The 20,541-nt window shown below is 53.9% G+C and overlaps 1 protein-coding gene and 1 long non-coding RNA gene across 3 annotated transcripts in view; one reads left to right on the top strand and one right to left on the bottom strand.

Annotated features, from left to right (window-relative positions):
• Positions 1–1,493: 1,493 nt before the first annotated feature.
• LOC138098233 (uncharacterized) lies at positions 1,494–13,444 on the bottom strand. Its single transcript, XR_011146573.1, has 2 exons — positions 13,227–13,444; positions 1,494–2,737 (listed from the first exon to the last, which is right to left on the bottom strand). It is a non-coding gene; the product is annotated as an uncharacterized lncRNA (long non-coding RNA).
• The window catches only part of BCL9L (BCL9 like), a 46,256-nt gene continuing 38,894 nt past the window's right edge, over positions 13,180–20,541 (top strand). For both annotated transcript variants that reach the window (XM_068994623.1, XM_068994620.1), the window contains exon 1: positions 13,180–13,254. The gene's annotated coding sequence lies outside the window, so the exon portion shown is untranslated. The remainder of the gene's footprint in view (positions 13,255–20,541) is intronic.

Here is a 20,541-nt window from a genome sequence, read left to right as displayed (position 1 = left end):
TTGCACAAAGGCTCCCATGGCTTTGAATGGAGCACACAGTGTCAAGGAAAAGTTTTGTTTTGCCCAGTCAAAGCTGGGAAACTGAAAAGAGGAACAGTATCCACAACCTTTTGCATTTGGTTCCTTAGTGTAAATTGGCAACATCAAGAAGAGGTGGTCCAGGCCTGATCACCCATGTGTGTTTCTCTCTGGCCTGCCTAGGCACCTCCCTCACAGAAGAAATGGATGTGAGAGAGTTCCTGAGCCTCCTGCTGCCCCATCAGCAGTGGGCATTCCAGCCAAGCACAAATCTAGTGCAGCTGCTAGGACAGCAAATGAGGATATCCCAAAGCTCCATGCAGATCAGGGCAGTTGAAACCTACTCATCTGTCCCTCTGGAAACATGTGAGATGGCTAATCAGGTGCAGGTCCCTGGTGGTTTCAGATGCTCTAATATGGAATTTTACGCTTGCTTTTCTCACACTGGTCAGAAACCTATGAAATTACAGCTTCTCTGACAGGGCAGGTACAGTGGGAGGACCTCACAGGTTTGGGTCTTGACTCTTCTGCCACACGGGAGAGATCTGTAGAAACACATTTGGAAATATCTTCCCTCTTCGTAGCTTGGCACTAATGTATTTAACAGGGGGATCCTCTGCTCCTTCAGCTGTGCCAGAACCCCATTAACACAGTCTGGGGAAAGGGGCTGACTTCTACACGTGCCTTGTGGGAAGCTCAAGCACTGTATGGGAAGCAGGGTGGGAATGAGTAGAGGGACTGTGAGTGTAGGGGAGTGTGATGTACCTGCTTATGAGAAGGTACTGCAGAATTTGAATGCATCTGTGAGGAAAGAGTGTAGTGATCCATGTGTGTATGACGCTATTTAAAGGAGTAGAGGATAATTCTGCTTCTTTGCAAAAGTAAGAAGAAGGTTTTCTGCATGCAAAACTTAAGGGAACTGTTCAAAATGTAGTTTGCCGTGTGCTGGGGACTCACAGGGATCAGGGGAAGCAAGTATGCAAGCCTCTGACTCATACATGATGTTCTAGAGTCAGGAAGGAGTAATCTAAAAGCTGCTTGAGCCATGTGCTGCATCTTAATGAGGGAGGCAGCACTCACAAAAATGCTGCAGCCCAGCTCCTGCTGCCCAGCTTTGCTACCAGTGTGGCTATTTCCCTGCAAAGGCCAAAAGGGCTTGTGCTGTCAGATTGTGCCTGAGGACTTGTGCCGAACAGTTAGTGTGCCTTCTGATGCCATCCAAAGCTAGGCGGAACACTCCCTTTGCACCCATGAGTTTCTTGGTGGAGAGCAGCAGCACCCCTCTATTCGAGCAGAGCATGGCATTAGGCAGAATCAGGGCAAAATTTGAGAAAGTGCCAAGCACGATGAATTTGATTTGTAAAACTGCCCATGCCTCTCCTAGTGGATGGAACACCCTGCTGGAGTAGCACATGTAACTACACAGTGCCATTGCACAGTAGTTGGGACAAAAAAATTAAAGTGAGGCAAGGAAATTCGGAAGATGGAAAGTCACTGTTAAAGTTGGAGCTTGGACAGAACACTGAGTTGAGCAGCCAGACGTCTGGAAAACATTGAGGGATTTGTAATCATTTGTTTGAGATATGGTGCTTGAAGTATTGAAGTTCCTTCCAGGTGGCTGGCTGGGTGGAATGTTTCCCAGCTATCGGATGGCCAGCAGTGTTTGTAGTTTGCTCCCTGATCTAGAAGTGAAATTGGGTAATGTCTTGCTCTGTCGGCTGGGCTATACTGCATCCTTGTTCTTCCTTTTCACTCTTTGCCCTCTCTTTTGCTTTTCATTTCCTTTTGGCATCTTGAGGCTTAAAGCATTTTCAAGAGGAATTGACATTAGGAGAGCAGCCGCTGAGGAAGCCTGCCAAATGCTCTACACTGGCTGACAGGTTTTCTCAAAACCAGATGGTTACTAATTAAAGGGAGTCAAGTGGGGAGGCTGCATTGGCCTTTCTACTTCTTTTTCCTTCCTTTGATTAACAGAGTTTGTGACCTTGGAGGAAGATCATATTCCTGTCTTTCCAGGGAAGTGCTCTTCTAGTGCTTGTAATCTGTGGCGATCCCAGTGCTATCTGCGGGGTGCAAGACCTTTCTGAGGAAGCAGGCTGACTGTGTGTTCTACGTGCAAAGTAGCTGCCATGGGTGGTAGGACAGAAATGCAGTTGTAAAAAGAAAACACAAAGTGGGAGAGGAAAATTAAATATTGGGAAGAGCTCTTCTTTGAGATCTTCTGTGGGACTTTTTCTTGAAGCCTTATACTGTCAGTAGAAGAAAGACTGCGGGACTTCTTGCTCCTCAGCCTGCTGCACCTTTCACACAGAGGAGCCCTTTACGTGGCCAATCTTAGGCCATCTGTGTGCACGTGGGCTGCTCCATGTGGCTTTTCTCCATGGTACTGGGAGCTGAATGGCTGGGAAGATGAAGGGCAAGCACATGCTTCTTTTATTTTCAAGAACATTTGGTTTCTAGAGCCAATTGTAACAGATGCACTGTCAACGCTTAACGACTCAACCTTGTGTGGAAGAACTGGGTATGAAGAAAACTGCATTGGCAGTAACAAACACCTCCCACTCCAGTTCATGTCCAAGAAAAGCGTAGCAGTTTTGTCTTGATTATATTCCAGAGCTGTAGTCCTCCACAGGTGTCCTTGCTGAAATCTTGTTCCTCCCCTCTGCCACTGTCCTTTCCTCCTTCAAATGCAACCTCTTGCCCAATTTAAGTAAATATGCTGTATTGGAAAACACCAGAGCACAATTACTTAAGGAGTAAAGATGTGCACAAATGACAATTCATTAAAATATGTCATTGTAATTGTTTGCAACTTTCTGCGCATGCTCTTAATCTGTGAGGCCAAAGCATAAATTTTCTGAACAAAACAAAAGACAGCAAGAGGGTGACAGTCAAGAGCCTGGAGCAGCGTCTCCTGCCTGCCTCTCAACCACACAGCAGTCACCACACCAGCTTTCCTGCATAAACAGGCAGGAAATTGCTCAGCTACAAGGAAAAGCCACCCAGGCCACCAGAGACAAAGCGAGACGCACCCTTGAGGCACGCAGGCAAACTCATGGACTCACCATGTTGAGGACTCCCTTTCATAGGTATGGGATGAAGAAAAGACCAAGCTAAAGACCACATGAGCAGAATTATTTCATCTAGTACCTAACAGTCTTGCCATCTTTCCCCATTTCCTCTCTCTAACCACTGCCTTTATCCCAGTTATCAGAAGCCTTGCAAGCTTCCCCATGCTCTGGCAGCCACAGCTCCATGTGTCTAAGATGGAAAAGGGGAAAGAGACAAGGGGGAAAAAGGAAAAAGGAGTTTTTCCAGAAGCCAATGAATAACAATTATGAACATAGTTCCCATGGTAACTGCAGGATCCAGGGGAAGAAAAGGGAGTGTAAATCGGATTATCAGAGGGATGAACGAACCAGTTGCATCCACCAACCCAGCCAGGCTGCTCAAACACCACCTTCACTGTGTTCCTGAGTGCTGAATCCTATTCTCACCTTAACACCTGTCCTGTGCTGCATTTCACTCTGCTTCAGAATGACCCGAGGAGACAAGGTCCCCACAACACAACAGAGCTCATGCAGGTCACTGAGGGAGTCCTATCTCCCCACACTCATGGCCCAGAAACTTCCCCTAGAGTGGAGCAGTCTCCCTATAATTGATGCAATATCTTACTTTCACTGTCTGACATCTTAACCATAAATGAGGAGGAGGCTCAGAAATTCCCTGAACATAAAAGAAAAACTTAAAAAACCCAAGAGAAGTAACTTGCAAGACCCAAGATCTATGCTCTTCCACCCACAGGGGAGAATGAGTACTCCTTCGTGACACTCTAGCAAGGACTTACAGAATACAGTGAAATCAAGGTGGCTTTCAATAACGTCAGGAGAAGCACAGCCATTCCAGCATCAGATTGACTTAAACCAGCACATCCAACAGCAGCAGAGCCTGTTTAAAGCAGGGCTCCCAGGCTCGTGAACAATCTTCTCAACCTGAGAAAGGACTCCAGCATCTGGGGTGCTCTCTAGACCCGTCTCTCCTGCACTGCCTGGGCTGCTTGCTGCAGACTATCTGCCAGTGCTTTCCAGCCTGGAAAGTGTTAAATCTCAAAAGCACCTCCTGGGGTTTTGCTACTTCTTTTCATCTCTGTTTTATTTCCACAAGGATGGAGATCAGCTGTCTGGATCTGGCTTGACCTCGCAGCAAAGCCCATGGCCACGCTCTGCAGCATAGATTGCCTGTCTGCAGAGGGACACACAGATTTGCTGTGCTGGAGCCTGTTCAGAGGTGGGCATGAATATTTCATTACAGGGAGAGGATGCTTCAGCAGCATGATGAAGATGTGGATTTGCACTGTGCTGTAGGGTACAAAGGAGAACAGACCCCAGGTCAGCATCTCCAGCTCCCAGGAGGTCCACTGAGAAGAGAAGGCTCCCAAAGGTAAAGGGACCTCCTGGGCCCACCCACCTTTTTTCTGCAAGGCCAATGGTACAACAAGCCACAGGGGGTGCCAGCAGCTCCTGCACACACCTGCCATCCTCTACCTGGATGCAACATCCCAGCAGAGAAAACTGCAGGTTGGCTTGACCTAGGGGGGATAGCAGGGCAGCCCTATTGGTCCCCAGGACATTCCCAGTACCTAAGACCCTGTCAGAATGCTGCACCAGCTCCAAAATACAAGAAGTAACCAAATGGTCATTCTTAACTGGAGCCCAGGTTTCTAAAGAGGCACAATATCTGACTGGAACCAGAAAAGACATCTCATGGAGGGCTGGACTGAATTTGGTACAAACTGTGTGGATGGTCTGTAGGCACTCAATACAGCTTCCTCCATTCAAAAGAAGAGTGAGGTTTGAAATTCTGTTTGGACTCTGCAATGTTTAGAGTGTGTCCTGTCTGAGAGTCTCTGAAAGTCTGGCACTAAAGGAGCACTTATGACTTTAGAGTACATGCAAAAGAGCAGAAAGAAAATAGACTGAACAGCACAACACGGGACTGTCTACGGAAGGGCTCAGCTCGTCTCAAATTCTTGAGCATGATTTAGCAGCAATATGATCGGGGTCTACTACCAAAGTGTGTTTCTACCTGTCATCTCAGGTGGAAGGAACAATCAGCCATCCTGGTTCAATTCCCCCAAAATCCAGCCATGCAGCAGTGATGCAAACAGGTGGATGCTGATCTTGCTACCTGTGGCCAGACACACAGCCCTCCTGCAGCTCTGGCATTGCCTCCCACCAGGGACATCACTCGGTTCGTAGTGTCCGTGACTCATAGAGGGCAGCTGTAAACTGTGTTAAGGTACCTGTTACACAGGTATTCAAGAAGGGTTATCTATGCAGGAAAGCATGATCTAATGGTCTAAAGGACATAGTCTTAAGCTGCACGAGGGGAGGTTTAGGTTGGACATTAGGAAGAATTTCTTCAGAGAAAGGGTGATTAGACTTCAAAGGGTGAATGGACTGCCCAGGGAGGTGGTGGAGTCACCATCCTTGGAGGTGTTTAAGAAAAAACTGGCCATGGCACTTAGTGCCACGTGGTGGTGTTTGGTCATAGGTTAAACTCAATGATCTCAGAGGTCTCTTCCAACCCAATTGATTCTGTGATTGAAGTGCCAACTGCTGTTGCTGCTAGTGGGGATGGAGGGTTTGTTTAGCTCCTCGTATTCTAGCGCAGAGACAAGGATAATATTGCATGCTGTGGAAATCCATTTCCTTGCTTCTGTACCTGGGTGTTAAAGCCCCATTCGGCATTTGTGACCGGAGCCGTGGTTTCTCCTTTTCCTGTTAATTAAGACATCCCCTTCTGCTGTGCGCATGATGCTCTTCTGTCGTGCACAGCCTCAGAGATGGCTGCATGTCCTTTGCATCATCAGAGGGAGGAAGTGGGGGAAATACAATAAGGCGCAACGTGTTTTCTGGTGTTTCTTGTCCCAGCTCTAGTGCTGCCTCTCGCCATCGGGAGTATAGAGGGACAGTCTGGCTGCGGTGAGAGCCGCCCCGCCACCCCAGCACAGGCCCGCGGAAGGGGCGGAACGAGCCCACCCTGCCTCGCCTGCCGGGGGAGCCCACGGGGCGCTGCCCGCGGCTCCCGGCAGCGGCGGTCCCGCCCGCGCCCGCCAGGTGGCGCCACCGGGCCCCGCCGCCAGCTCCGCGCCGCCCGCCGCACTGTGCGGGACGGTCCCGCCGCCCCGGCCTCGTGTCCCCGAGAAGGGTCGCGCCTCCTGCCACAGTCGCGTGTCCCCCGGAAGGGGCCCGCCGCCCCCCGCCCCCTCCGTGTGCCCCTGGGGAGGGTTCTGCTGCCTTCCGGCTACGGCCTTGCGTCTCCCGGACCGGTGGTGGAGGGAGGCAGGCTGTGCGCGCAGAGCAGCCTCCTTCACGGGAGGGGAGGACCATTCTGTCTTCTCCCTGTGCCCTCCCCATCCCTCTGCACACGCAGCGAGGGATGCACGAGTGCTCCCAAGGCTGGAGCAGCCGCCCCTCTGTGTAAGGGCGGCAGGTACTAGCACGAATGTTCAATAACGCTGACAGTGGACCAGGAGGAGCTTGGGGAGGCAGCCACCCTTCAGGACCGAGTTCACCGTGCTGGGCACTGTGGCAAGGGCAGGGAGGGGTTTGAGAGTTCCTCTGGGTCTATAGGGCTGCATGCAAAGGGCAGGTTGTCAGAGAAGGTAGAGATATCTGGAGCATGGGAGGACACTGAACAGAATTGCGAGTAATAAGTAGATGCTCAGGAGTGGGGTGGTCTTGACCTTGTCAAGGTCAAGAAGGACCTTTTTCTTGTCCCAAATTCTGTAGTCCTTGCAGCATTTGGACGAAGTGCTCAGCACTTTTGGCCTGGGAGTACCATCAGACCTGTGTAAATGCACACGTTTCAGGAGACAGAGGTACAGATTAAACAGGGCTGGGTGAGAACCTGGGAAACAGAGCCTGAACACACAGGTAGAGCCTGTGGCTTCACTCAGATGGTCACCCTTGCTGGAACATGCAGGGCACATGGGCCTAGCCAGGCAGCTGAGTGTTGATGCACGTGAATCTGGCTGTGTCAGCCCTTTGTGCCAGGGCATACGCCCTGCTTCCCTGCAAAACAGGTCTGTCCCTGAGATGCTGTGGGAGAGGTTCTTCCCCAAGCTAGAGATTTGTGTGGTTGAGGCATTGCACATGCCAAGATGCATATGACTGTCTTAGGAACAGAGACTGTATGTGGGAATAATGGGGCTCTCAAGTGGTAGTCCAAGCTACCACCAAAATAAGTCCTTGTCATGCTGGCAGATGGCACAAGGCAGCAGCTTGCTAACTTTTCCTGTTATGATCCAATTTACAGAATGGTGATTTCAAGTGACCCCAAATACTAATGGAGACATTCTATAAAATTGAATTTGTATCAGGCCTGTGATCTTTCTGAAAACTCTCCTGATCTCTGCTCTGCAACTCGTTGGCACAGGTTTGCACATTTTGCAGTGACCAAGCTTCCAGGCATCCTCTGGAGATAAAAGCACCGAGTAAATAAATCAAAGGGAGGGATTGCTCTGTTTCTAGTTCAGCCTTACTGTAGTAGCAGTGACAGCAAAAGCTGTTCTTGCACCTTCCTTGACTATCTCCTTATCCCCTGGTACGATGCACCACACGCTGCTTGCTCTACAGTGTAGCTCTAGGGGCTGGCGCCCATGTGCCGTGCTCCGTTCCTGCTGTTTGTGGTTGCACATGCTTGTGCGTGCCTGCAGAACGTGTGTCTGCCCCGGCACAGTTGCCAACACCCATTCCGGGCACATCTGCGTGATGATTTGCCCGTGTGCGATGTGCGTTTGCCTGCGCACGTGAGCACGGTGTGTGCTGTGCACGCCGAGGCTGCCCGGCGGTCTCGCCGTGCCAGGCAGGGGCCGGGGCGGCGCACAGCCCCGGTCAGCGGCCGCGGGCGGGCTGGCGGAGCGGACACGGAGCTCCGGGAGCCGCCGGCCTGTTCCAGCAGGCGCGGAATCCCGCGCTGCCCTTGTGGAGGCTGCTTCTGCCTGCGTGGCCGGCCGGGATGCCCCAGGATGGGAGATCCCGCCGGCAGCGGCAAGCCCCGCATCCCTGCGGAGACCCCCCCCCCCCCCCCCGCCCGCCCCCGGCTCCCTCCCGCCTGGTTTTTGGGCGAGGGCTCTGCGTGCTTTGTGTCGCCAAGCGCCGCGGCCGCGGAGCCAGTCCCGCCGCTCAGTGTTCCCAGATCCGCGCTCGGCGGAAGGCGCCGTATCAGGATAAGAGTCCCCGCCGCCGCCACCCGCCCGCTCCCGCCAGTCCGACCCCGGGGGCGGTGGGAGGCGCTGGCTCCGCCGATGGCTGCATTTATCGCGCTGGTGGCCTCGCCGAATGATTTAACCCTTAAGGCCCCCTCTGCGGGCGGTGCCCGGCCCCGCAGACTGCCCGGTGGGCTCTGGGTCTCCTGGCCCTACCGGTTGGCAGGGGCAGAAGTTCCCTCGTAGCTCCGGCTCCGGTAAAGCTCAGCCTTTTCTCGGTTTGCTGATTGGCAGGGCCTGCCCTGGACGGCAGCAGTGTCCCAAGACCAGGGACAGCCAGGGCCCCACGCAGAGCAGCCCAAATACATCGAGAGCTAGTAGCAAAGGCCATCTGAGGCCAGGCAGTTGTGGTAGGAGTGAAGCTCATATCCCATGCCAGGATTCTAGCAACATCAGGACTATGTGGACCTGAAATGATTTCCCTAGGGCTGTAGTGAGCATCTGAGGTGTTGGGAGGATAAGGCTGGCATTCAGGGTGTACAGGAGTAACAAGACGGGAAGAAGACTTGAAGAACTGCATTCTGCCTGCACCCGTGCAGGCATCAGGAGTGCATCAGGCATTGCAGCAATAGCAAGGCATCCCAGATGCTGAGTCTTGGTGTCTTTGTGATCCTGGAACCATGTCAGGAGTTTGTCTTTGCTAGATGATGGTCTGTCAGCCATGCTGTAGCTGCAGCAGCATATTTTCATTTGGAAAGAGGATGTCTCAGTGTGATTAAATTCTCCCTCAAGTACCTCAGCACAGGCTGTGTTTTGCCTTTAGGACTGCAGCAAAGGAAAATCCCAGCGTATGGAGGGGGCCAGTGCCCAGCTCTAGCATGAGGATGCTAAGCAGGAGACTCTGGCTGGCTGGCTGGCTGCATTGCTTCGTGTGTTGTCTTTGATCTTCTACGTCTCTTTTGACTGCAGTGGGTAAACAGTCTTGCTCTGCTGGAGATGTGATGGTTTATAAGGAAAGGTGTTCCTGTTTAAAAGAAGAAGCCAAACTGGGCACTCCTGATTCTGTCCAGGTCCATCTAGACAATGGCACAGGCTGCCTAGGCAGCTGCAGAGGTGGCAAAGGTAGTGCAGGCTCCTTGCAGTGGCCTGCCCTGCTCAAACTCCAGTGAGCATGAAATGAGGGGAACCCATTCTTTCCCAGCTGGCTGCAGGATTGGGTACAGACCTGGGGCCTCTCCTAGGCTGGCTTTTTTCCCTTTTCTCTGAGCAATGGCTTTGTGGTACCATCAAAACAGAAGTGGGATGGAGACCTTGCAACGCAGTCCAAGGGAGATGAGGCACATCAAGGACTCATGAGACTGTGGGATAGAATCTGTGCCAGTGTCTGAGCAGAAGAAGAGGACACTGTGGCCACGACTCTGCATAGGGATGGGCAGGACTGAGAGGAGCATGGGAAGTGATGAAAAGATGTTTTTAGGCCTGAGTCTATCTCAGCGGTAGCAACATAGCCTCTTCCATCTTCTTGCTGGACCATTGCCTTTCTGTGGGAGAATACAGGATGAGTCTGTGTGCCAGGTTCTGTGGATTTAATGCTGGACTGCCACCAGCTCCCTGCTCCATAGGTACGTGGATCAGCAAAACAGAGAGCTGCTCCCAAAAAAGGCATTTCACAGCCTCAGACTCGTTTCCTTCAGCACAATTTGTCTGGACTCTTCTATCTCTGGTGTCTCTGCTGGGGATCTGCTGGAGTGATCCACTGGGGATCTGCTGGAGTGATCCACTGGGGAAATGCTTCGCAAAGAGGAAGCTCCAGCTAAATGTGAGTAACATAATTAATTCCAGTATAGTTAATTGGACCTAATTAATCATATTCCTAAATGTAATGAGGGCCTTGCCCACAGGGGTCTTGTGAAGGTCTGAGCTTAGGGCTGGTGTTCTGGAGAGTCAATGGGAATGAACAAGTCCCAGAGCCTTGGACATAGCTTAGGACGGGCTCCCATCTACTCCACACGTCCTTGTTGGCAAAACACGACAGGACAAGGCCAATCCTTCTGACCCTGTTGCCCTATATTCTCTGCATCCCACAAAGGTAGAATGTGTCAGGAGCTTGTAGGTGGTCAGTCCCAATTCTTCCCAGGGAAGGCTGGAGTCACTGTCACAGATGGCTCCCTCTTGGTCCTTAACTAGTTTGGGAGACTTCTGTTTTGTATGTTGTGTGTAAGTTTTGTGGTTCAAAGGCAGGAAAACCCCATGCAAGGGAGGAACAGGTAACAGCAAAGTCTGGGCATCTTGGCTGAGGCTTGCTGAGGTGTACCAGGCAGCTCCTGGGATGACCTGCTTTCGTGGTGGTCATGGCTTTGGCAGAGAAAGGCTTTCAGGAACTCCAAGGAATCTGCTTCACCATCTCCTCCCCTATCTGTCTCTCCTAGCGTGGGCATAATGATAGAGGAGGGCAGGGGGGAGACTGGAAGTTGCCATCAAGTGCAGGCAGGGTAGCTAGCCCGGCAGATGTTAATTAAAGGCAGAGGCTCAGTGCTGAATCAGCAGTGACCGGTCCTCTTGCTGACCTTTCCCAGTCTTGCTTTGCCACTTGCATGTGCACGGGCTGGGAGAGATGTGAAGGGCTGTGATGCAGAAAGCCCAGAAGGTTGCAGGGAAGGAGTGGGAAGCGAGGCAGCCAGAGGACCTGGAGGACAGGTGGTTCCATGTGTCCCCTGTGTACCACACCTGGCTGGAGGGAAGGAGCTACCTGTCTGCCTCTGGCACTGAGCTGTCATGCCAGATAGTGGTGGCTGGGCACCATTTTTAACCCACTGCACCTGTGCATGCTGTCTGCAGGGACATGAGCCCAGTGCTGCTACTGGGAAGGATGAAAGTGTGAAAAAATATGTCACTGCTTGCTGATGAGGCATTTGGGAGCTCACCAGAGAGGCAGGGAGATATATGGCCACAGCACTCCCCTGGAGGGGTATACTTCTCTTGGGTGGCTAGTGTAAGCAAACGATGCTCGATGCAAAGGGGTTCCCAGTGCCTGCCCACTCGTGCAGACTGCGGCCCTCCGAGGTAAAACCCAGAATATCCGCAACCCGCCCCTTCTGCCTGCTTCGGCCTCGGGTGCTTTCCACAGGCACTTCTGCAAACGGGCGAAGCGACCCTGTGCCAGGTGCCAAAGAGGCGCCTGCAAAGACTGATGTCGCGTCCTTCCAGCTGGTGTTGGAAGCAGCCGGCGCTTCTCTCTCCCTCCTTCGGCGGCGGCTGCCGCCGTTGCTCTTCGCTGGGCCTCGCTGCAGCACCGTCTGCCCGCGGGGAACGGGAGGGCTCCGCCGCATCCCCTCACCTGCCCGTGAGGAACGGGGATGTTCGGGGTTTCGCCGCCATCCCCCCTCGCCTGCCCATGGGGAACAGAGCCCCGCTGCTGCCAGTGCCGGGACTCGCCCCCGCGGGGCGGGGCGAGGCGCTCGCTGCCCCGCCCCACCGGGAGATGCCCCCACGCCCTGACAGGGGGCGCTGCCGCGCGCCGTCCCCGGTTTTGGGAGGTGACGCCCCCACCCCCGTCTCTCATCCCTGTCCCCCACCGCCGCCGTTCCCGCCTCCGCTCCCGGGGCAGGCCGGCTCCTCCGCCCCGGTGCGGACGCTGCGGGTGTGAGCAGAAGGGCGAGTCTGTGTTAATTTTCAACCGAGGCCGCCGCCTCCCGTCAGTGGAGCTGGATTGCTTGTCCCCACATCACCTTGAGCTCTGCAACTCTGGGGATGCTGCCAAGTGGTCCCTGCCTCCAGCCCTCTCCTCCCAGCCCCACCCCTGGGCGGTTGGTGCGCTTCAGGCAGGAAGGTGGCACGTCCTGGTTAGGATGCTGGTGGCATCGCCCAAGAGCGGGCAGGCTGCCTCCACAGCCTGGTATGCGTGTGCACTGTGCGGCTCCCGTCCGTGGAGTCTGTTGTTCAGGGCAGGAGGGTGGTTAATGCCTGGAAAACTTGTTGGTAAAAATAGTAACATGCTGCTCTTCTCAAGTGCTGGAGCCAGTCCTTGTGCCTCGTGCGTAGAATTACAAAATATCCTGAGTTCGAAGTGACCCACAAGGATCATCGAGGTCCAACTCCGTACAGGCTCTGGGAGATGCGGCAAAGAGGGGATCAGGTGTGGGACCTCCCCGCCACAGTGAGGCTCGAGAGAAGGACACGCGGGGTGTCGGTCCGAGCAGAACGGGTGGCTTTGCGGGCCGGTGTTTCGGATGATAAAGGGCAGAAGGATGTTCAGCAGGAGCAGCCCCTGTGCTCTCGCGGGGAGGACTGGGATGCAGTTCTGCAGGTCCCGGCGGTGCTGGGACCCGTGTGCCATCGCGTACATGTCTGTGAGAGGCGTGGGTGTGCGACACCTGGATGGCCACTCGCAGGGCGCCGGCCGCTCGCCGCGGGAGGCCCGGGACGATCCCGGTCCCCGGCGGCGTCGCTGGGCGGCCGGCGGGGCGCCCGCGACCAGGAAGCGGTTAATCGGCGCGCGGGGCTTTTATTTTGACAGGGCAGCGCCGGGCTCCGGCTCGGAGGAAAGTGAATGATCCTGTTTCTCCAAATGATTATTCAGGCTCCGGCGGAGAAAGGAGCACTCGGCCCGCAGCGCCTCGCCCTCGCCACGGCGCCCCCGCCCGCGCCCGGGCCGCCGCGCCCGCCGGCTCCGCTCCCCGCCGCCCGCGCCCGGCCGCCCGCCGCAGCGCGGGGAAGCCGTCCGCGGCCCGGGCCCGGGGCCGGGCGGGCAGCCGGGGCTCGCCGCGGCCGGACGTCCACCCCCGCCGGCGGGCGCGGGCTGGAGCCGCCGGCTCGGTCGGCGGAAGGAGCGGCGCGGCGGGGCGGGGGGCGCCGCCGGCAGCGGCCCCGACCCCGCGCCCTGCGGCGGGCGGCCGAGCCATGAGCGCGGCCCGCGCCGCCGGCCCCGCGCCGCTGGCCGGCCCCCAGCAGCCCGCGGAGCCGCGCCGCGCAGCCCCGGCGGGCTCGCCTGGCCTACCCTGAGCCGCTCCGCCGCCGCTGCCGAGGTGAGTGCCCCGCCGGGCCCGGGCAGCCGCCGTCCCATTGTTCCGCCCCGGGGGGGAGCCGGGGCTTCTCGCCGGCCCCGCACCGACCCCTTACCCCGCGCAGCCGGGCCCGCCTCGGGGCTGTCATCCGGACAGAAGGGCAGCGGGCAGCCGGCAGCCGCCGTCCGAGCCGGCGACTCCGGGCCAGCCGCCGTACCACCGCTCCCGGGGGCGGCGATAACTTGACTGGGGGACGGCGCCGGCCTCGGCTCGGCCTACCCGCCGAGTCCGGCCGGCTGGGGATGAGCTGTCAGTGTCCCTGCTTGCCTTGGACATTGCCCCTAGTCCGCGGGACCCTTCCCGATTCGCTCTCACGTCTCGGGGATCGCTCTTCCCAGGTCCTTGTCACCCATTGCTGCTGCGGCCGCGGGCGATTCCTCGAGGACGAAAGTGCCTCGACTTGGGGCTTTTCTCTAGGTGCAAAGAACTTACTCGGGTTGCATCTGGTTTTACCGGAGCTGTTCTGGATTTTGCAAGACGTTATTGGTGCTGTTAAAGCCCCACGGAGGATTGGAATTCGCCACGTTTCGCGTGGGGTTTAAACAAATACTCCTGTCAGAGCCCATCCTGACTATCAGGGGAGACTCTCCCCTCTCTTTGCAGTGTTCTATTCGATAGACTTCGGTTCCCTGTTGAGATAAATCAGGCATGTGGTCGGCTTGGAAGGAAAATGAGAGAAATACCTTGCACACAGAGACGAACCAATGTAACAAAACCTCCCCTGCATTGTATTAGGGACGTGTCTTTAGCAGGTGGTGAACTTGTTCCAGCCCTGCTCTGCTAGCAACCACTTGCTGGAATAGAAATGCGAGAAGGATGCATATCTGAACACATAAGTAATGTTACATGACAGGGCAGGCTGTTGTGTTGTTGTGTGCGGCGGCGTCTGCACGCCTTGGGGGCAGCTCCGTTTGACAGGGTGTCAGGCTGCGGCAGCATACGGTTTTGTCCTGGCTCTGCCAGGCAAAGGGCTGCCGATGGCGTAGCGCAGAGGACAACCATGCACCTTTGGCTGCGGAGTGATGCTACAGGAGCCCTAGCTGTGCACTCTTGACCTGCAGGATCTGTTCTGCGAATGTGGGTACCACTCATTACCCTGCCCAAATGCAGTTTCATGCCAGGCACGCAGTAATGACACGCAGCTCCTTCCATCCATCAGTCACATACAGGGGTTGTGTGTGTGCCTTGCTTTGCTACTTTGGTGGCAGGAGGGATAAGAACAGTGAGTCACCAAGGAAGTGATTTGCCCAAGGTCACTTGGCAAGGCTGTGTTGGTGCTGAATCAAGACCTCCTTTGACTCTGGTGGCTGTGGTAATGCTGGCTGCCACCACACGTGGGTATGTAATACACACCCAAGGCTGGTACTAGTGCAGAAATGTCCAAGTCGATGTTGTTGCCTGATTCTCCTTGGTGGAAAGATGAGCGTATCAGTGTGCTGTCTCTACAACAGCTGTCTGCTCCATTGGGACTTTTTCCAGAGCATTCATAACCTAAGTGGTGAAGAACCTTTTTGTTTGTTTTTTAATGTGTGTTGCCATTTTAGCAGAGTAGATGGGATTGGTTGCTCATTACCACCCTGACCTGCATCTTCATTACCTAGAAAATCCATTTCATGGTGTTTTCTGCGGTGCAGTGTTGTAGGTGTTACTATGTCTCCCTGCCCTTGAAAGTCCGTTTTCTCTTTCCAGATCCCCACCACTGGAAAGAAATAAACAGGCAGCAGTTAAAGAAAAGCCTGCTTAAGAAACTAGAAACCACAGTTGTTCAGCTGAAGAAAGTAAAAGAGTTGTGTTTTGTACTTTAAAGCCCTTTTTCATCTCACTGTGTTGCTGTTGGAAGGTGGCTCTCTGGCCACTGTGTGACAGAGGGGACAGATAGCTGCATGAAGCAACTGGGCCATCACAAAGCTGGACATAGCAAGCTCACTGGGCTATGCTGCTCCAGGGCAGCTGCCAAGGATGCGCTGGAGTTGCACTTTAGTTCCAGGCTAACTCCAGCTTGCGAGCTGTGGACTTTGCTCATACTGGCCTGGGGTTTCTGAAGTCCGAGCTCAACTCAGCCTTTGACTTTTCTATCAAGTTGTCAACCCAGCTGGCATCGTGCCCTCCATACTTGTTGTTTTGGAGAGAAAAAACCTTTGGTTTTTCTTTTCTCCACTGCTGTTCTCTCCTGCTGAACACTGTGAGTGCTTTCCCTTCTGGCAGCGCTTGCTGTGTGGAGGGATGTGGAAAGGAGGGGTAACTGTAGAGGAGGCTCTTGGTTCTCTGTGAGGAGCATCAGCTGTGTCCCAACCAGTGGCTGTTTCTTACTGCTGTGGAGACGTTGCTCTTTTTTACTCTGGTCATCTTCAGCTGGTTTCAGAGTCCCAAGATGGGTCCTGGGATTGTTTTCTGTCTCTTTCAGCCCCATCTCTTGTCAGTACAGTGTCCAGTTCAGAATTGGCATCAAGATAACCCTTGCTTCTTTGCCCTGCTGCTGCTAGGAGGGAAAGTTCTTACCGGTCAAAGCACTCGAGGATGCGTCTGTATTCCTCAGATGTCCAGATGTGCTGCTGTAATGGGTTTTAATCTGCTCAGGTCTAGTCATTTCCTGGAGATGGCACAGGCTGGCCTCCAGCTCTTAATTCCTTAGGGCTCCATCCAGTTTTAAATACCCTGACCGACAGATCTCTCAAGTTGGTCTCTTCTGGGAGAATAAGTCCCCTGTGGAAAAGCACAAGTTTGCTGTTCCTGTCTGAGAATGCATCAGCGGTCTGTTCCACCTGTGAGCCTGCTCCTGAGCTTCTGTCACTGCCTCCTCCCAGGGATGTCGGCTGTCCCCCAACAGCCTTAGCCGGGCAGAAGGCCAGAGCTTACTCTGAAAATGTCATTTTCCTCATGCTGTTGCTCTTTTGGCAGAGACCCAGCATCATGCTAGTCCCCTGGACGGGGAATGGGGGGTGTGGGGGTGTGGGAGAGAGGGCACCTAGGAGACTTGTGCTGTGTTTGACTACTTTTGACATTTTTAATAGGAAACGTGGTATGTAGATGCATGGATATATAATATAATGCAGGGTAGAGATATCATAGTGATATGATGTACAGATGCAGCAATATTTTGTCAGTGTTATTTAAGCTGTATCAGCGAAGTGCAAGGAGGATTGCCAACACAACTCTTCTGGAGAATCAGAATCTTAATGCTGGTCAGGACTTGGTGTCAGTCAGCTCTCCTTGCCTCCCAGGAAGATGTTGACTGGCAAATGCATTTTCTGGTGATCCCGTGTGTGGTCCTGTGTTTCCAGAGGGTGGCGGGAGTTGTGGATTCTGACTTTGTGTAGTTTTTCTCCATGAGATTTAGCTACCCTATGAGGTTTCTCACAGTGCTGAAACTCCCCGTCTTGGAGCGAGGGGCCTAGGAACTGTTGTGGTGGCTTTGCTTCTCAGTTGTGCATTTTCAGCAGCTCTGTGTGGTGCAGATCGTGAGGATGGCCACAGTGATATTCCTCAATTCTTTTTGACTTCTGTTTTGAAGTTGTGTGCTGATTTCCAATGGGCCGGTCTTAGCTGTTTTGGTTTGGCTTCTTTTCTTCACTGCCCCTGGCAGCCCTGAGTGGAAGGTACCCAGGAACTGTTGCTGGAGACTGGTGGGCATGGTTTCTGTTGCTGTATTTTGCACTTCATCAGCCTCTCCCAGGGAGGCAGCACCAGTCAAACCGCATGGCATGGAGGAGAGGCACGCTTCCTTCTTCTGTGGTGGCTATTGCAGGTCATCTACTTAGCACCAGACCCTTCCTGGGAACTGGTTTTGTTTTCTTCCTACCTGATCTTCCATGAAACTCAAAGGTGGAGAGGGTGACAGATTTTGTTCTAACTGGGACCAGTTCATGATGGCACTTGCAGTTGCCACAGGGTTATACTCAGCAGGATCTAGTGTAGAGGAAGCAGTTAGTTCTAACTGGCACCTGCTTCTGATTTAAGAGAAAGCCATGCTGTGAAGGGGCAGCTTGTCAGGAGTCCTGCTCGCTCCCTGCATCCTTGGCCGGCAGATCAGTGCTTGTTGGTCCCCAGGGCAGCCTGGGCCATGGTGTGGCAGGAAGACGGAGCATGGGTCGTCTTGGCATGGCTATCCGAAGCCTGTACCAAGCCTTGGAAATGGGTGTGCTGCTGCTGGGCATCCTGACTGGCTCCAAGTCCTGCTTGCTTGAGCCTGGAGCTGATGCTCCTGCTGCTCTTCTTCCAAAGCATGGGATCGGAGCATCTAAGACAATACGACTCCAAAATGGACAGGGGTGCCTTGATGCCAGCTACAACCCTGCACTGGAGAAAGCAGTGTGAGGATGATGGGCTGCAGTACCCTGAAGAGAGAAGTGGGAATCTGTTCTCCTCTCGCTGTGTGTGTGTCCATGTTGGGCACAGTCAGTGTTCAGCCCTTTATGAAGAGGTGGTCTGGTGTCTGAGCACAAGTGGCTTCCCTGTATCCTGGTATCCTTGCTGAATTGTCAGATGGGTGCATCAGGCAGTGGTTTCCAGCCCCTTTCCCACTGCCTGTGATGGGAGGACAGTGCCTTCACCTGGCATCATCCTGCTGCATCGTTCTGGGCAGCTCCAGACAGAGGAACATGCAAACTATGCCCGGGCATCTTTGGGAGACAGGACTTCCCCAATGTGGGCAGCTTGTCTGGCAGCTTCAGCTGGAGCCACTAGAGAAAACAGCACTTTGATGCTGGGTTTTTCTTCCCCCAAAGAACTGGAGCTGTGTTTGGGTGTTGGGTTTTTCAGCTGCGACTCGGGATGCCTGGAACCCCAGCTGGGGGATAATGGGGAGCCTCTTCTGATGCTGGGGTAATAGCCACAAGATGGCTTTAGGACTGCACTATGCAGTGTGCCCAGAGGTGGGGCGTCACCCTGTTTGGTGATGAGCGCTGCTGGAGCCAAGTCCTGGGCCAGAAGCCAGATTTGTGATCTGTGCCAGAGAGGGCGAGACTTGGAAAGCGAAGCAGAGCTCCTCCTAAGTGAGAGATGGACTGAAATACTGAGCAAAACCACAGAGTGCTCCTTGTTCCTGCCTATGCCTACTCATCTTCTTTCTTCCCAAAGTATGTGGGAGGCCACAGGATGGATCTACTAGGGAGCAGGAAAGCTGTGCTCCTCAGGCCCGTCTGCATCATTGTGCCTCTTCAGGGTGCTGGTTGGGTTGGTTTTTTGCAGTTTTATTTTGCTGTGTTTTTTTTCCTTTTAACCCTGCTTCTGATATTGCTGGATCTTCGCCATCCTTGCTGTTACTGGTTTGACAGCCACCTTCTTGCAAGGTGTGCTGTCCAGAGCAATGGTGTGTTTCAGTTGCACTGCTCTTTCTGTCATAGGTCAGCTGAGCAGCTTTCCTTTTCCTTGCTCAGCTCCTGCTCCTGTGGCTGAGAAGAGCAATGGGCCAGGATATGGTTTGTGTAGAAGATGCTCTGTGGCACTGCCTGTTTACAGACTCTGTGCTTCTCAAAATGTAAGCACAGGAAATGCCAGGCTCCGCTGGGGTTTGTGCGAGCAGCGTGGCTTCTGCACGCTGGGTGTCTTGCAGCCTCTGGCCACAGCAATCTTCTGTCCTGTCACAGGACAGAAGAGGTTTTAAGCACTCTGCAGAAGCAAGGGCTTTCTTTTTTTTACCTCCAAAATAAAGGTTAGGAGGAAAAGTGAAAGGAAGTGACAACCAAAGACAGGAAGGGAATATGTGGCAGAGCTAGGGACAGAAGCCAGGATTCCCAACTCCTGCTCAACACTCCTACTCTGCTCTGGGTCTCAGCCTCCTATACAAGGCATAAGCAGGGTTTTCTACTCCTCTGAGGTCAGGAGCTCCTCTCTTGAGGTATCTTCAATGCTCGGTGCATCTTTGAGTTTTCCAGCAGGATTTGCCCAGCTGAAGCTAGAAAGCTATGACTTGTGTGATTACAGCCAAGTTGCAAACTGTGTCCTTGGCTACTGAGTGGAGCTTCTGATACTCCAGGGAGCACCGTAGTCCTTGTCCAGTGTTCACCCTGCAAAGAAATGCTGCTCTCCGAGAATGCTGTGCCTTTGTTTGGAGGGCCATACCCAACTTTCTCTTAAGGGTTTACGTTAAGGGTCTCCTTTCTCTCTGCTTGCAGTGTATCCCCTGCTAAACTTTGCTTCATGAATGGTCTTCCTTGATTTGGCACCCAGGGCATGGTACCTGTCTGATCAGGTCTGCATCAGTTGCCTGGTTCTGCAGGCAGGGACTCTGGATAATTGCAGTCTTCCTAATAGAAAAATAAAATCATAATATGCTCTTTGGCAGAAAGATCCTGCTAAATAGCTGTGTATCAATGAATAGCTGTACTCCCCTTCAGATGGGCAGGGTCTCCAGTGTTGCTTCATTCTGTTGCCATGCTGGGCTTCAGGCCTCTGGAAAGGCTGCAGCTGGGAGAGAATGCTGGTTTATAAAAAGGTGGCTTATAAAAAGCAAGGGTCCCAATAACCCACACTGTAGGTCTTCCTGCTCAGGGTGGGGAGGAACTGGATGGGGAGCTCTGAAGGGTAGTAACTGAGCAGAAGGGCTGCATCTCTGGTCAATTCTTCTCAACATCAAGCTGGCCAAGGCTGTGGAAACCCCTGCAGCACTGGAGCTTTCACCACTTCCTTGGCAGGATTTGTTCCAGCACTGATCTGTAGCAGAGGATTGGGCCAGACAAGGGCCTGAATGGAGCAGGTCCGGCCACAGGCAAGCCTCAAGCATGGCAGTTAGGCTGGGCTGAAAGCTGCCTGTGTCCTGCCTCTGTGCAGCCTTGTTTGAACTTTCCTCTGGCAAAGAGCAAAAGGAATCGGGGAGATCTAGGGCTGGTCCAAGCAAGTTTCCTCTATTTTGTCCGCCCCCACATGCAATGGGGGGGTGGGGGTGATAGCAGCAGCTCCAGACTGTCCTCCCAGAGCAGAGTGGTTTTGGGGGGGCTTTGGTCATGACAGCTTTTGAGCAAATGTTTCTTTGCCTCTGGTGTTCCCTGCCTCTTGGGCAGGGAGGGGGAAGTGAAACTGTGGTTCAGACCAAGTCCTCTGGATGGCAAGAAAATTGCTGAGTAGCCGGTTTCCAGGTTGCCGAGGTTCTAGCCAGGGCCTGGTGTGGCTGCCAGAAGCAACAGGCTTGGAATTTCCTCCGCCTGGTGCCAGCTCCACTTGGGCTGGCCACAGCACCTCTGCTGGGGCCGTGGCTCCGCTTGAGCTCTGCAGATGGGGCACTCCCAGAGCAGGGGTTACACTGGAGCTGGA

The sequence above is a fragment of the Aphelocoma coerulescens genome, chromosome 24, assembly GCF_041296385.1.
Source record: "Aphelocoma coerulescens isolate FSJ_1873_10779 chromosome 24, UR_Acoe_1.0, whole genome shotgun sequence".
Lineage (NCBI taxonomy): Eukaryota > Metazoa > Chordata > Aves > Passeriformes > Corvidae > Aphelocoma > Aphelocoma coerulescens.
This window is presented reverse-complemented; position numbering and strand designations above follow the sequence as displayed.